Source organism: Maylandia zebra, linkage group LG9 (assembly GCF_041146795.1).
Source record: "Maylandia zebra isolate NMK-2024a linkage group LG9, Mzebra_GT3a, whole genome shotgun sequence".
Lineage (NCBI taxonomy): Eukaryota > Metazoa > Chordata > Actinopteri > Cichliformes > Cichlidae > Maylandia > Maylandia zebra.
The window spans coordinates 36,714,169-36,730,527 of NC_135175.1; the positions used below are offsets into that span (position 1 = coordinate 36,714,169).

A 16,359-nucleotide genomic window follows, 5' to 3' on the forward strand; every position below is an offset into this window, starting at 1 on the left:
CTGCCGTGCACGCATTGAGTTAAAGTGAGGCTAACCCAGCCGTTCGCTAATAAGGACTACTGTAGGCTGCTGTTTCGCTAAAGTTGTGGAGCCTAACAGGCCGCAGAGGATCGTTAGCGAACTGGATAACGACGGACACACCCCAGACAGTCACTCAGAGTACCTCTGGCAACGTGGGAAGCTAAAACAGGTAGCTTGTGGAGCAGGTGGAGATCACGGACCTTCCTCATCTTTGTGCTGCTGCATTCAGAGCGGAGTGTTTCTGAAGGAGCTGAAGACAACTTGTTGCCTGGATTAAGCTGGTGGGAATTGCACGTTTCACAAGGTACTGAGTTTATTTATTTATGTTTTGCTCTTCCGGTTGGGAGATCTTTTGGATTTACACTGGAGCAATACAGGCCTGCAGCGTAGGGTTTATCTCTGCCGGCTTTAGGTTTAGTTTGGGACTATAATTGTTTTATCACTGGTGGTTTACACTGTATATGTGGAGATCCTGTGTACAGTGGGTAAATTGCTGTGTGCGTTTTTTGGTTTTATTATTTTGTTTTCATTGTTTGGTAAATTAAAGGAGGGTTGCAAGACTCTACTTTACATGGTGTATGACATGATTTACTGCACTATAGACACTAGTGTTCATTTTTGCGTGTAGTGCTACTGTTAAGGAATAAGCTTCATTGATCCCAGAAACAAGAGATTAATTTAAAAACTATCGTACGAGAGTACACTAGGAAAAGAACCCAAAGCCCATTTATTTAATGGTATTGAGTAAATGAGGGCTACAGTTAGAAATATCCTGTCTCAGAGTGACGCTGAAAAACTAGTTCATGCATTTATTACTTCCAGGCTGGACGACTGCAATTCATTATTATCAGGAAGTCCTAAAAACTCGCTGAAAAGCCTTCAGCTGATCCAAAATGCTGCAGCAAGAGTCCTGACAGGGACTAGAAACAGCAGATTTCTCCTACACTAGCTTCTCTTCACAGGATTGACCCCTCATGGCTGCCCCTCCCTGCCCCTTTCTTTGCTTTCAGTCTCTTCCTGTTTAAAGAGAGTTCTTCCTTCCCACCATCAACAAAGTCTTCATATATGACGTCATGTGATCACTGGAAGCTTAAAACATCTCCCTTCTTGTGCTCAGTGAAAGCCTGAATGGATGGAGGTGTTTTACCTGCTGCGACCTGAGAGCAGGTAACATGATGTGAGTCAGCAGAGTTTCCAGACTGTTCAGGACGCCGCCGGCGCCGCTGCAGTCCAACACGCCAAAGTTCACTTCCTGGAAACATCAGGTTGCACCAGAAGATTAGAATGATTGGCTGCATCCACGTCACAGTCAACCAATGAGGTCTGTGCAGTTTGTTAAAGTTGCAGGTGAGGAGGTGACCCAGACCAGTTACTGACCTGCTGCACGTTAGCGGTGGTTATGGCCTTCTCAGTGGTTCTCAGGAAGAACAGACATTTCCCCAGTAAAGGCTGGAAACACAGAACATGATGGAGTTCAGGTTCCTTTAACGTGACGCAGACAGAGCACTTCCTCTGCACTCTGTCACCAGAGTTCACCATGCAAAGGAAAACCTTTCATGGGCTTTAAAGACGGGGAGAGCTCTGCAGGCTGCTCGTTACCAGTGATGGGAGTAACGGCGCTACTTTTTTCAGTAACGAGTAATCTAATTACTACTCCTATCGCTACAACGCCGTTACAGTTACTAACAAGAAAATATGGTCTGTTACTATGTTTCAGCAAACAGACGGTTGAAGCTGTGTTCAGCTTCCAGCAGTTTATATCAGCTGCAGGAAGTAGCTGTAAGTAATCTGGGCGCTGCAGCTTTAAGCAGCTGTGCGCCTGCAGACAGACCATCACTTTTTGGCACAACAGCTGGAGCTCAGGGGGCAAAACAATCACGTTAGTGCTGCTGTTTGACTGAGGAAGAATAAAGGAGTCGTGGTCAATCACATGACCACTTACAGACAAAGCAACAAGGTGACATATACCAGTTTATAAACTGTGTTGATGGGCCAGTGAAACCAGAGTCATGATAAACAATATAAACGTGTTTGTTCCTCAATAGTTTCATGTTGACTGTCTGAGGACAGCAGCGAGACCTCTCTGCTTATGAGCTGCTGTCAGACCTGCAGCTATCAGGCTGTCATCTTCTCCTTTATACTGGACACAAATGATTATTTTGGAGTCGCACAAATAATTTGTGGCGTCTTATTGAAGAACAGCTGATTGTTCTGGAAATAGTTTAATGGTTATTTAAAAAAAGGTAAATGGCTGCAAATAACTTTGTTGTTTGCAAAACTTGTGCATAATTTTCACATTTATATTTAAAGTTATGAAAATGATTCGTTAAACATGTTCGTGGTTGTTACAGTAAAAATAACGTTTTATGTTTTCTGTCTGATTTTAGATCAGTTGTGTTAACACAGTTTGTCAAAATGAAAACATACGTGTAGATTCAGACACGTGAGGTTGTGCTGAAAACAATGAGACCCAACAAGGCAAAGTAAATAGTTTTTAAAGGTAAATGTGGAGGAAACATCAGCAGCTGTCACGGCTGGGGCAGCAGTCGTGCGGTGGAATGAACGAGGACCCGAGATGCAGACGGCGGTGGAGATGCGAGTGGAGATTTATTTACAGTGACAATAACAAAGGTGAGGAAAGAAGCGAACATCAAGCTAAACTGGGACAAACTAACAGACAAAGCAGGAAACATGAGGGCAGCAGGGAAACACAGAGATGACACGAAGAAGGCAGAGAGACGTGGAGACACACAGAGTCATGCAGACACACACTATAAATACACAGCAGGTAATGAGGGGATGACACACAGGAGGGGAGCACAGCTGAACCACAAGACGACACACAAACCTTCAAAGTAAAACAGGAAACACACAGACTGTTTTACAACACAAGGACAGGAACAGAGCACAGAGGACAGACACAGGCAGGGCTGAGGAAACACGAAGCACTAAACATAAGAACCGAACCCTAAGAACGAACACAGACTCAGAATAAACAGCAAACACAAGATGAAACCAAAAGGAAACACAAACCGCTGCGACCCAGGACCCTGACAAAAGGAGTTCACGATGGCCGATTATACCCTGGAGCCCAGAGGCTACTTTTAAAGTAACACAATAGTTACTTTTCAAGTAATTAATTACATCTACAACCTTGTAGCTCAGTTACTAAGTTACTTTTTTGAAGAAGTAATTAGTAACTATAATTAATGACTTAATGAATGTTTAATGACTGTTTGAAAGTAACTGGCCCAACACTGGATATGAGCGAGTTTCCCAGCTGATGCAAACTGGGAAGCTTCTCCTGTTTGAAGTGGATCTATTCAGCTTTTATTTCCTGATCATTTTAAGCATCAACAACGTTTCTAAAAACAAGCAGCAGTTTGTCATCATTCATAAACTCTGACGTCACAGGAGTGTTTTTATTCCTGTGCCATGTTTGAAAGTTTCTGCATATCAGAGCTGCCAACACGGCACCGACTCAGGCTGGAACTGACTTTAAATGCTTCATCATTCATGATCCTGTTAAAACCACATCCAGGGGAAGTGTTATTAGCATGTAGCCTTTAGCTCATGTTGGTGCTCCTCCATGTTTGTAGTCCTTTTTTCTGTGAATAAGTGTTTGTGGAGCTCCTCAGACTTCGGCCTCTCGACCTCCTGATGTTCAGCCTGCAGCTGTCAGTCATCCAGTGTTTGCTCAAAGACTTTAATCACCTCGTTAACCAAACAAAGCAGCACAGTTTGATCCATGGAAACACAAACACGCTCAGGCTCATCGTCTCTGAACAGGACAATGATGAATCGTAGGCTCGGGATTGTTTGGAGCTTAAAGAGAAATCAGATACATCAGAACACAAAAACCCCGAGAGGTGGATCAATGTGACGTCACACAGCTCTGAGTCCTCGAGTCTGATCCAGGCTCGTGCTTTAAGACATGTTTCTGTGTAACAGCTCAGGTGTGTTCAGGACATTTGATTGGAAGAAGCCGTCTGTGGATAAATGCTGCTCTCCACCTCAGCTGTCAGGTTTACCCAGAGAACGGCCGTCCTGACTTCCAGCAGCCCCACGGTCCTCGTTTCTAATAAACTGGCATCACTGAAACGAACTGTCTGCCTCGCTGTTCAATAATCTGCTCTTTGCCAATTTCCCAGCAGAAGCTTCCACTCATATCAGCATTTTTCTGTGATTCTCACATTAACGAAGCATAAAAAGCTGAAGCCAACCTCAGAGTTCCCCGTAGTGAGGAAGAGTTTCCTCTGAGCCACAGCTGAGTTTGATGCGTCCACAAAGGAAGACTGACGGGAGGACGGACTCTGGGAGAAAGGCAGATATTAAAAGATATGAATACAAAGTACGCTGCAACAACCAGCAGATTATGAAGAGCGGTCAGACCTTCATGTGTCCGTCATTGAAATGTGGTCAAAGTTACCTGTTTGACATCCTGATAGAAGAAAATCAGCTTCTTGGATCCGTTTGCAGCAAAGAATTCATGGATCAGACTGAACTGGAAGAATCAGACATTAATGACTCAAAGGTTCAACTCTGAGGAAGGATCACGTCTCTGAACTTACTCTGTCATCAGAGACGATGGCGTCTTCCACCGCCGCCTCCTCCAGGCTGCCGGCGTCTGCCAGCCTGCTCATCAGGTATTTATGTCGGGCATCCAGAGCTGCCCGCCGTTCCTCCTTCACGGCTCTCGCCTGTTTGGCTACTTCTCTCCTCGCCTCATTGGACAGCAGCATCGTCCTTTTACCAGACACCTGGAGAAACATCAGCTCAGTCTACAGACGCAGAGACTAGTGAGAGCCAAACATCTGCAGGTTTCTGAGGACCACGTTTGACCCTGACTGGAGCATCGATTCTGAGTGCGACGGCCTAAACTGAGCTCCTGCCCCCCCTCCACTGAGACGTTCTCCTGTGATGTGTCATGGGGGGAAGTGTTCCTCACGGTTGGACTCGTGAGAAGTTCAGTCAGTTTATTCAAACTTTAAAACATTTTCAGTGTCTGGATTTCAGCAGAAACAAATGTGAACACAGCACTTTCTGATTGAGTATAAAGGATGAAAGAGTCAGTGATCAGTAACATTGTTGCTGCCTGATGCTGTTGTAGAGCTGTCTGTGGATCCTCACCTTCCTGGAAGCCTTCCCTGGATCGCTCAGATATCATTAACTTGTTTGTGTTCAGTAGAATCAGGTGTTGTGGATGCAGGTCGTAGCTGTGTGAGGCCTGTACAGTCAGCGCTGTGTGAGCGCTGTGTAACGTTAGCTTAGACTTCTTTCTGTTGTTATCATCCTTCAGGTTAATGTTGTTTTCATTATGCATCACAGGAAGTGTGGGTGGCTGTTAGCCTCACAGCTCATGGAGAGTTGCTGCTGCTCTGCCTCCTTGTTGATGTTTCTGCTCTTTGTGTTACTTTGTGTTACTTTGTGTTACTTTGTGTCGTGGCTGAAACAAAGTGAGTCCATGTTACTAACTGTAGTCGTCTCTCTGTCTCATGCACAGCTGAATGAAAGTATTTTTATACTTTGTGTAATCTGTTGGGTCTTTGAGCCCTTTTTAAACAGCATATGAGCCACATGTATGTGTGTATATGAAAGGTTGTTTGTAATACATCAAATTGTTGCTTATTCTAGAGCTGCTGCTGTGCCTGATTGGTCGACTCGCTCTAAACTGAAGGTTGACTTGATTCTTTTGGTTTTTTACATGTTGTCAATAAACCAACTTCTTTCTGATCTGAACGGCGTCTCTGACGTGTCACAGGCCTGTCAGCTTTCTTGGTGCTTGGTATAGTTTTGAGCTTCATGCTCTGGCTGTTGTTGGGTTTTCCTCTTTCATATTAAAGCTTTTGTCCTACATTTGCTCTAAAGTCTAATTCTAATCCCAGCACTGTGTCTGGGTGTGTGATGGTTGTTTCCTGCTCTTTCTCATGAAACAGTCACAACATTCTCAGTCCAACTTTCACTCTTTGCTGCGTTTGCTGCAGCTGCAGTGAACATGGTGCCGTTTGCCTTTAAGAAAGTTGTGCACAAAGGCTTTTTCTCTAGCAGACAGCTGTGTGGCTAAAAGTCAGATCAGTTTTTACCACCTCAGTCACACTGGACTGAAACAAGAGTGAAACTAGGAAGAATCAGAGTTTGTCCAGTGACTGCACTGATTGTCTTCATATTCACAAACTGATTCTAAGTAGTTGCATCAGCTAATCACCCGGACACTGAGCGTCCAACACGCTCCCTGAAGGAAACGATTACATCCTCCAAACAATCACAATCTGTCTCTGAACGACTGGAATTATTCTCTGATTTGTGAATAACTGGAGTTTATCAATGCAGACACGTTGCCAACATGATGAAGTCAGTCTGAGTCTCTTTGGCTAACTTAACTCAAGTGGTTGCCGACTATTCTGGTTCTATTCCCATATAACAGCAGGGTTGCTGAGCACCTCTGTCACTCTGCACTTATGTTCCCAGTTCTCTTTTGTGGAGGAATTTTCCAGGAATTCCTGGGACCAGCTTTCCATGAGAGACCCGATCAGGAGCGCCTGTCCTGGACACTCCCAGCATCACAGGGACTCACAAACCCGTCTACCACAGTGAGAAGCCTGATCGTCACAGGCCCACATGTAGCTTTAGATCACACGTGTGCACTTCCTGTGGTCACTGCTGGAACTCTAGACTCACCGAGGGGCCAGTGGTTGGTGAGGCAGCAGCAGCTGAAGTCATGTGACTAATGGCTCTCAGGTTCTGTCCTCCTATTGGCCGGTGTCCTTCACCTGTCACACCTGGTCCAGAAAGAGTGAGAATGTTCAGAGCTTTAATGGAAAAGAATATTATTACATATAAAAGGCCTCTAACAAGTATTGTAGAGTTAATCAGGATGAAGTCCATCATGAACACTTCAGAGTGCTTCAGACAGTCGGTGTTTCATCCACAGAGCCTCCAGCCTGCATATCAAAGGATCCTGAGGAACGACAGTGAACCCGAGTTCCCCTCATTACATTCATGTGTGTGACTGTGAGGAAAAGGTGATTGTATGAACGTGTGTGAGCGAGTGAATGAGGCTTGTATCAGAGTGGAGATAATGTCAGCGGCACAAGCTGGACGCTGCAGGTGTCACATGTGAATCTGTGCATCAGTGTCTGCACCTTTGTGGAGGTGAAGCTCAGGAGGTTTGGATTTGTTCAAAGCTCTGTCTGCTCCATCTTTCTTTCCCTCAGGCCTCTCCAGATCAGGAAGGAGGTCCTGTTCTCCTTCTCCCTCCTGGACTTCTGGATCCAGGGAAGGATCAAAGTCTCTCAGCCCAGCATCAGAGCTTCTGGCTGGGGGAGGACTGGAAGTTTCAGCTGGAGGCTGAGAGCCTGGATCTGCCATCTGAGTCACAATTCAAATATTCTCAGTAATTTTTAAAGCTCATTCATTTGGACCGAGTGTGGGACAGCAGCACATCTGCACTGCTTCAGCTGGACCTCTAACAGCACTTTGTAAATGTTGGACTGTTTGATCTTTCAGCTGCTTCATGAAGCTGCAGATCTTTTCATTGGGTAACAGTTCTGACTGCAGCATGCGCTGCTCTTAAACCTGCAGCTATAGTTGTGCATTAATAACCGTCACAGATGTCCAGGTTACCCCTGCTGTGCGCTCTGATGCACATGTGCTGAACTCCTTTATTCACACAGCCACGTGTTTCTCACCTGCTACCAATGAAAGCTGCTAGTTTTTAAATAAGAAGAGATTTTACACAAAGCTTTTTCTCTTTTTAATGTTTAATATAAACATTTCATTTCAATAATTTCCTTTTTTGACTGATGGTGTCATCTTTCTGTGAAACTGTGCTGCCATCATCTATCCATAAGACCACAGATAAAGATAAATGTGGTGTTAATAAAGCTCCCAAATAAAAACAAGACTCAGTAATAATAATGAGACGATGTTTCATCAGATCAGAAACCAGCAGGGTTATAATACCTGTGCTGACTCACCTGTGTGCGTCTGTCTGAGGACGAGTCTCTGATACTCTGGGACCAACCAGTGAAGTCAGACTAACAGTGGAAACAGGAAGTGAATGAAAGTTTGACTGTCTCCATGGTAACCCAGGCTGGGGGATTGTGTGTGTTTCTTAGTGACTCTGTAACCAAACACACAACAAAGCTGCCTCCTCTGTGGGTGTTAAGTCATTTATTTCAGCCACTGAAATCATTTACAATGATGTCGAAGATTCAAAAAGACAAAAATACACAGTATATGTATATATTGAATCCAGGTTTTAGACGGTTTCATGTATATTTGGTTTGTTCCTGGTTCGCTGCTACTTTAGAGTTTATTCCTCTCTCAGTGTTTCTCCCTCTCGGGTCAAGTCTCTTGTATTAACTTTGTTCATGTGTCTGTTTCAGTTTTCACATTTCCTGCTTTATTTTGGTGAGTTGTCGTCCTCGTGCTTTGCTTTTGTTTCCCTCGTCTTGTTTGCTGTGTCTTGTTCTCCCGGCTGTCTCCATTTCCGTTTATTGCCCTGCTGTCCATCAGTTATCAGTTTTCTAAGTTCCTGATCTCTGAATTCAAACTCCAGCATAAGAAAGCAGGCAGCAAAACTTTATTTAAACAGGCAGAAGCACAGAGGAGAGTTTAAACCTCAGTAAACAGATTGTAAACACTGATCATGTGATTCAATAGGTTATTCCAGCATTACAGGAAAAACAGCTTCAGTTATATTGGTGCAAACTGACGCTGGTCCCAGATAACCTGAGGTGTTGCTCTTCAACCTGTAGATGTGGTTCAGCATTAATGGAGCTTCACATATTTGCTGGTTTGTGCACTAATAATTACTGAGGTCCCAGACTCTGCTTCAGTCCATCCAATGTCCTGCTCAGCATCTAATCAGAGTCCAGGTTTTAACGAGAGGCACTTTCAGAACTAAAGTGCAGTTTAAAAACACGTCACATGAAGATCACAATGACACCGTCAGCGGTCTTTGAGATTCATGGTCACAGCTCCACAGACTCTTTCTGTCACGGCTGCACAGCAGTCGTGTGGTGAATTGAGAAAAGGATCCAAGATGCAGGCACTGACTGGGGTGCGAGTGAATGTTTATTTGCAGAGGTGATAAGGTGACAAAAACAGGAGGAGCAGAGCGGGGAGTAAACCAACCTAAACTGGGGGAAACTGGTTTGACCGAAGCTGCAAAGACAGTCAGCAGGGTCTGGATGCATTCAGCACCACGTCCTTGTTGGGCCTTCAGTGATAGGACAGTTTATTATGCTGCTAACATTAATAAGTCTGTTCACCTGTAGAGCTCATTTAAACACATCAGGTGTAGAACATCATGTGTCACGGCGTGTCCAAATTCACAGGCTGCATCCTCCTGAGGACCCGGCCTTCAAGGTCTACGTGGGCCGGGTCCTCCAAAGGTCGGGTAGGCGGAAGTGAGCGGCTGTGACGGTCTGGCCTTCAGATTAGCGTCACCGCTGTCTCGGTGGAGTTTAATAAACTCGGCCGTCTGCTCCTTGCTGTCTAAAATGTAACAGGACACTGGAGTAAACTCTTGACCGTCTCACACTTCTGTTTAATCAGTTTGATGTTTATTCAACTGTGTGAAAACTATAACTCTAATCTCAGCCAAACCAATTTACTCAGGAACAAATAAAACACTGAAAAAAGCCAAACAACAACATTTTTAAGTTATCTGAGTGACTTATGTATCATGTTTAAGCTGAGTAGCCAAAGGCCGCGGGGGTTTGAAACGATGTGCTGGGAGTTGGCTGTTCTCACCCCGGTCAGCTATCGAGCTGGTGGGTAACAGACGTCTCCAAAAACGTCGGAGCACTTTTGCAAATATGTGATGTCTTGACAAACCGAGCAGATACTTGAAGTTTACACTCCTACATTCTCAAACAGGAGCCCCAGCAGAGATGGATGGCTGGCGCGGCTCTCCGGAGCCCCCAGTCGGAGCAGATGCAGGGCCAGCAGGTGTGGAGACCCCTGGCTGAGGCAGCTGAAGCTGTGGGTGGCTGTCAGCCAGCTCAGGATGCCTTTTGGGCTGCAGCAGCATAAACTCCTCAGCAGCCTGGGTAAGCTTGCTCTCTGTGGAGGCTGTTGCAGCTGACTCACCCGAGCGGTGCAAACTTAGTTACCTTCAAGGCTCCAGAGTCAGCTGAGGTCAGCAGCTCAGCCTCTGGGGAGGTTACAATCCCTGGAACAGCCAGGTCTCTACAACCAGAAACAGTCTTTGCATGTGCAGCTTCAGAACCAGACTTGAAGTTCCAGTTAGTGTCCGATGTCCCAGAAACACTCAGGTGCTCACTGAGCAATCTCCTGAGGCCAACACTCACAAAGTAAAACAGTCTTTGAGCCTTTGTGGGAACATTTATCGTCTGTGCTGGAAAGGTGGGAACATCTGGGAGATGCAGCCTTAACACACTGGGTTTCACACGTCCTTGGAGGCAGCTCACTAAACTCAGGGATGCAGACAAAATCAGCACTTGCAGGAACACAATGTGTCCTCTCACAATGAGCTTGGAAGCAGAAACTGAGTTTTCCTCACTGACTGTTTTAGACAGTATTGTGGGAGCAACACAAACAGCAGCTTCAGCTGGAAACACACAGTTTAGTGTCTTTGCTGCTCGCTTTAAGTCACAATAAACAGGAAACTCATTGTGTCTCATGTCAGACTCACTCATATACAGGAAAGGAAGAGGCGGAGCTTATTTCCTGCAGGGAGAGGTTAGCAGTCTGTCTTTTTCTCATTTCTGACTCCTAAAGAGCTGAAAAACACAGGCTGTTATTGGCTGGCTGATACTGGGATTAATGTCCTTGAAGCCAGCAGTCTTTAATGTCCAGCTTCAGGACGGGCAGGTGAAAAACAGTCCTTTATGTCCTCTGATGTTCAATAAACTGTCCTGATTACTGAGGGAGCAGAGAAAGTGTCTCCATCACTCACCACAGCTGGATGCTCTGAAATCCAGCTGTGGAGAGGAGCGCCGGCGGCGTGGACGCAGTTTAGTAATCAGGGAACGGGAGACAGGAGGGAGACACAGCTGGGACCAATTACACACACGAGACAGGAAACAGTAACACAGGACTGTCAAAGTAAAACAGGAAATACAGAGTCCAAAGTAAGGAGACGTGGGACACAGTGAAGACACACAAACCAGAACTATAATCACAAAACTCAGAGACATAAAGAGTGAATCAGCTGATTCAGTGTTTGTGACAAAAACATGGATCCTGCTTAATAAGTTGTGTTTGTTGGTTTCTGTATTATTTTGTGTATCGCTCTTATGAGCTGTTGTTTTTTCACTGAAATATTATTTAATTGTTTTAAGCTTTTTGTTGACTTTGAAGTGCTTAAGTTGATATTTTTGAACATTAATTTGTTCGATTATTGTCGAGTGGATAAAACTGTCAAACACAGCTGCTTCCAGCACGGCCGGAGGAGAGGTGGCCGAGCAGACGCACAACACACACAGCTCACAGGTTTGCATTTCTAGATGTTGCAGATGTTGCAGAAATTGACAGTAAAGAACTCGGAGATCCAGCGCTGTCTCCTGCCCCTGATTTATACACCACAACACAACGACAGGCGTAACTCACACAAACGGGCAACATGAGGCTCAGATGCTTTGGACGTGTTCACATATACTGGACACAGAATGATGAAGATGGAGCTGCAGGAAGGAGGAAAAGAGGGAAACACAGAAAAGATTCACAGATGTGGTGAAAAAGGACACGACAGGTTCTGTTTGTTAGTTTGGTTTTTCTTTATTTGGTAAAGATTCAGAAATAAAGAGAAGATCACATGTTTGAATATCATATTAATGTTCTGTAATACACAAGTTGTAAAATCTTTCCAGAGTGAGACAGAGACTGTGCAGAGACTGTAGAAGGACAGAGCAGCAGCAGAGCAGTCCAGATACACTGATGATCCTGTCAGATCCAGAGGGACACACAGGGCTGATGCTGGACTCTACATTGTGTCTGACAGTGGAGCTGTTCTCAGAGCAGTTCACTCTGCAGCACTGACAGTCATCTGCACTTCATTCCTCTGTCAGTCACTGCTGGATGAAGCTCTCCTCTCCACCTCCCAGTAACATGGCCCAGTCAGAGCGTCTCTACACACAAGCTGCTGCTGCTTCAACCTCTCTGGATCATCAGGACACAGCTGCTCCTCTCAGCACACACACCGTCCTGTTTACCATCATCACCACCTGCAGAGAGAAGGAGGAAGAGCAGAGGAGATAAACGAGTGTTTCCAGAGACTCTTCATCAGCTGTCAGTCAGTGATGCAGCACATCCAGTATAAAGAGCAGCAGGGACGTCAGTGCTGGGACTGTACTAGGACTCATTGTTGCTTCACTTTTTCTAATCTTTGGATTTTTATTGAAGTTGATGAAAATGCTTTGGACAATTATTAGTACCTTTGTTTGGGCAAACAAAGGTACTAATAATTGACATCAAAGAGAGACAAAATGGCAAAGATGAAGAAAGTCGAAGAAGATCTGGAAGAGATTAAGCATTCACTTAATTCGTTAACGTCGGAAATTGAAAAAGTAAATAAGCAACAAGGAATATTAATGTCGATGATGGAGCAAATCAAAGAACTAAGAGATCTGGTCAAGGAGAAAGATAAGACAATCCATTTTTTGGAAAGGAAGGTGGACGACCTAGAACAGCAGGCTCGACTCGAGGAAATGGTCATTACAGGTCTGGAAACTAAACACAGAACATATGCGAGAGTTACCGAATCTGGGACTGGTGCAAAACGAGGAGAGGACGTGCCCCCGATGGAGGAGCTACAATCGTTGGAACGGCAGGTTGTGGAATTCTTTTCGAGTAAAAATCTTCCCCTGCATAGTAACAATATATCTGCATGCTATACTCTTCCTAGAAGGCACAAAAATGCTCCTCCAGCAATTGTAGTGAGATTTGTTAATCGAAAACACAAAGTAGAATTGCTGAGACGGTCCAGCCTTTTGAAAGGAAGTGGAGTATATCTGAATGAACATCTTACAAAAAGAAATGCAGATATTGCAAGACAAGCTCGTATTTTACGGAAGGAGAAAAAGATTCAAGCAACCTGGACCAGGAATTGCAAAGTGATGATTAAACTGAATGGAACACCAGAAGAAGCCAAGGTTGTAACGATTAAGGAACTTGAGGAATTGGACAATTATACGTGATAATATGATTAAGATAGACAAATGGTTGCGACCAATTATGGCTATAACTAGTTTATTTTTGGCAAGGTCAAATGCTACCTCGGGAGGAAAAGGACAAAAGGAAATTGTAAAATTGGATATGGAAGATAACAAGATCAACGGACTTTAAAATATGTTGATAAATGAATGTGAGATTGCTTAGGATCTTTTCTTTCCTTTTTCAGTTTTTTTTTTTTTTTTTCTCCTTCTTTTCTCTTTTTTGTTTCCTTCTCTTTCTTATGAGGTAATAGATAGCGCTAGAATAATTTATGCATTATGTTTGACGACACAGATTATAAATCATATGATTTTGAAGTAGGTATTGACCCTGAAAGGAATGTGCTTAATACAATTAATGTCACATGTGATTATTTTACAGAGGAGCAATTCAGGGATAAGGTTGATATAGCCAATACATTTTCTTTAATTCATATTAACTGCAGAAGTCTTTATAGAAGTTTTGCTTCGATTGAAGATTTTCTGTATAGTCTGAGAGGCAAGTTTCAAATAATTGCTCTGTCTGAAACATGGTTAGATGAGAATAAGGGTTGTAATTTTTGTATTGAAGGATACGATTTGTACTTTGTGAATAGAATTAAGACAAAGGCAGGAGGGGTGGCACTTTTCGTTAATTGTGATTTGAAATGTAAAAAAGTTGAATGTATGTCTGTTGTTATGGATGATTTAATGGAGTCTGTGACAGTAGAATTGGATATAGAAAAGAGAAGTAATATAATTGTAACGTGTATATATAGGAAACCGGGATCACAGATTGAGTTATTTACAGAAGCAGTAGAAAATTTATTGAGTAAGGTTAAGGGAAATAAGACTGTATGTTTGTGTGGTGATTATAATATTGATCTTTGTAAAGTGACAAATGATAAGGCTTCGTCAGATTTTTTTGAATTATTATATGGTAAAGGATTTTATCCTTTAATTATAAAGCCGAGTAGAATAACGGATAAATCAGAAACACTAATTGATCATATTTTTATTAATAGTTTGGAGAATAATATTGAAAGTGGCCTCATCATAAATGATATAAGCGATCATCTACCAGTCTTTTTTATTTTCGATTTAAATATGAAAAGAAAGAAAGAAGTTAGTTTTGTGAGTTATAGAAGGTTAAGAAATGATGAAGCAATTAATAGGTTTAGACAAGATCTCATGGAAACGGACTGGAAGGAGGTTTATGTTAATGAGGTCAACATTGCATACGGAGTATTTCTAAATATATATTTGGCCTTGTATGATAAACATTGTCCATTGATATCATTTAAGCATAAGAAAAAGAATATAAATATGAAACCTTGGATAACTAAGGGTCTTGCAAATGCGTGTAAAAAGAAAAATAATTTATATAGGGAGTATATAATATATAGAACTAAAAACGCGGAAATGAAATATAAACTATATAAAAATAAGTTGGTATTAATATTGAGGAAAGCTAAGAAAGATTACTATAATAAAGTTTTTCAGGAAAACAAAAATAATATTAAGGGCATTTGGAATATTTTTAAAGAGGTATTGGGTAATAAGAACACACCCAAAGTTCGGCCTAATTATTTTATTAATAATAATCAAGTTGTTAAAGATAAGACCGAAGTAGCAAACGAATTCAATTCTTTTTTTGTAAATGTTGGACCTACCTTAGCAAATCTAATCAGGAAAAATGATGATCCAGGAGATGAGGAAGCCTGGATAGGTGATAATAGAATGGTTAATTCCATATTCTTAGCCGATACTACCATAAAAGAAATAGTAGCAATTGTAAAAAATTGTAAAAATAAAAAATCTACTGATTGTGAAGGTATAGACATGGTCATAATTAAAAAGACAATAGATTGTATAAGTACTCCTCTTTGTTATATTTTTAATCTTTCGCTACAGTCAGGAGTATTCCCTGACAGAATGAAAGTGGCAAAAGTAATACCATTATATAAATCAGGAGATAAGCATAGTTTTAACAATTATAGGCCAGTGTCTCTTTTATCACAGTTTTCAAAATTGCTAGAAAAACTCTTTGCACAAAGACTTGATAGTTTTATTGAAAAATATCAACTAATACATGAAAACCAATTTGGATTTCGTAAAAATAGGTCAACGGCATTAGCGTTGTTGACTTTTATTGAAGATATTTCATCTGCAACACATAATAATAAATACACAGTGGGAGTATTTGTTGATTTAAAAAAAGCTTTTGATACGATACAACATTCTATTTTGATTTCTAAATTGTATAACTATGGAGTGAGAGGAGTAGCATTGAATTGGTTAATGAGTTATTTAGAGAATAGGTTGCAATTAGAGCTGGGCGATAGAACGATAACGATATGTATCGCGATATAACTTTTACTCGATAGAGAAATTAAGCTATCGCGATAGACCTCGCCGCTCTTGTCCTCTTAAAAAAAAAAAAAAAAAAAAGGTCAGCCAATCCAAATTAAGTAGCGCAGAGCCGAACCAATCACAGCCGCAGCGTCACGTCGCGTGACTTGTTACGTACAGCACAAGTGCCAAGCCGCACGTGTGTTTGTTTGGGAAGCAGCCAGCGGGTAATGGAGCCAGCGCGTAATGGAGGAAATGAGTGTGCCGACTAGAAAAATCAACCGAGCGTGACCGAAGAGAAAACAGATGATGGTTCCAATGCCGGAGAGATTGTCGAACGGAAGAGCCATAGAAGTTCCGTAGTGTGAAGGTATTTCGGCTATTTCAAGTCTGACAAAAAACAGTAGCGCGCACTGTAAATTGTGCCGAAAGCAAGTCTGGAAATACAATAAACTGGTGCATGCGTCACACTGTGCGCCACGTTATTGTTTCGGTGAAATGAATTTCTACAATACTGTTACTGTTAATTCTACTCTCTGCAGTGTTTAAATGCTTACATATACACACAGTTACTGTCCGTCCACACATACGACTCGGTTCTGCTTCTATGCCCCAGCTTTGTTTACTTTTTCCCACCGAGGCTTCTAGACTTCTGATTGGCCAACATTTCTGCACGGTTAGGAATCTAGCGCCACCTGCTGCTTTGGCATGTTCATAGCAGCGTTTTCCTTCATTTCTGCCTTTATGTGTGGACGGGATTATTTTTTAAAACGAAAACGGAAAATCTCAGTTTTCAAAAATACCCGTGTACGTGTGGACGTAGCCT

General features: G+C 42.6%; 1 long non-coding RNA gene and 1 pseudogene across 2 annotated transcripts in view; both read right to left on the reverse strand.

The window, feature by feature from the left end:
- Positions 1–6,550: 6,550 nt before the first annotated feature.
- On the reverse strand, positions 6,551–8,087 carry LOC112435348 (uncharacterized). The gene is made up of 3 exons (XR_013100271.1): positions 7,998–8,087; positions 7,164–7,389; positions 6,551–6,800 (listed from the first exon to the last, which is right to left on the reverse strand). It is a non-coding gene; the product is annotated as an uncharacterized LOC112435348 (long non-coding RNA).
- Positions 8,088–11,754: 3,667 nt separating this feature from the next.
- The window catches only part of LOC112429809 (NACHT, LRR and PYD domains-containing protein 12-like), a 44,192-nt pseudogene continuing 39,587 nt past the window's right edge, over positions 11,755–16,359 (reverse strand). Inside the window, exon 15 of the transcript XR_013100263.1 lies at positions 11,755–12,215. The product of XR_013100263.1 is annotated as an NACHT, LRR and PYD domains-containing protein 12-like (transcript). The remainder of the gene's footprint in view (positions 12,216–16,359) is intronic.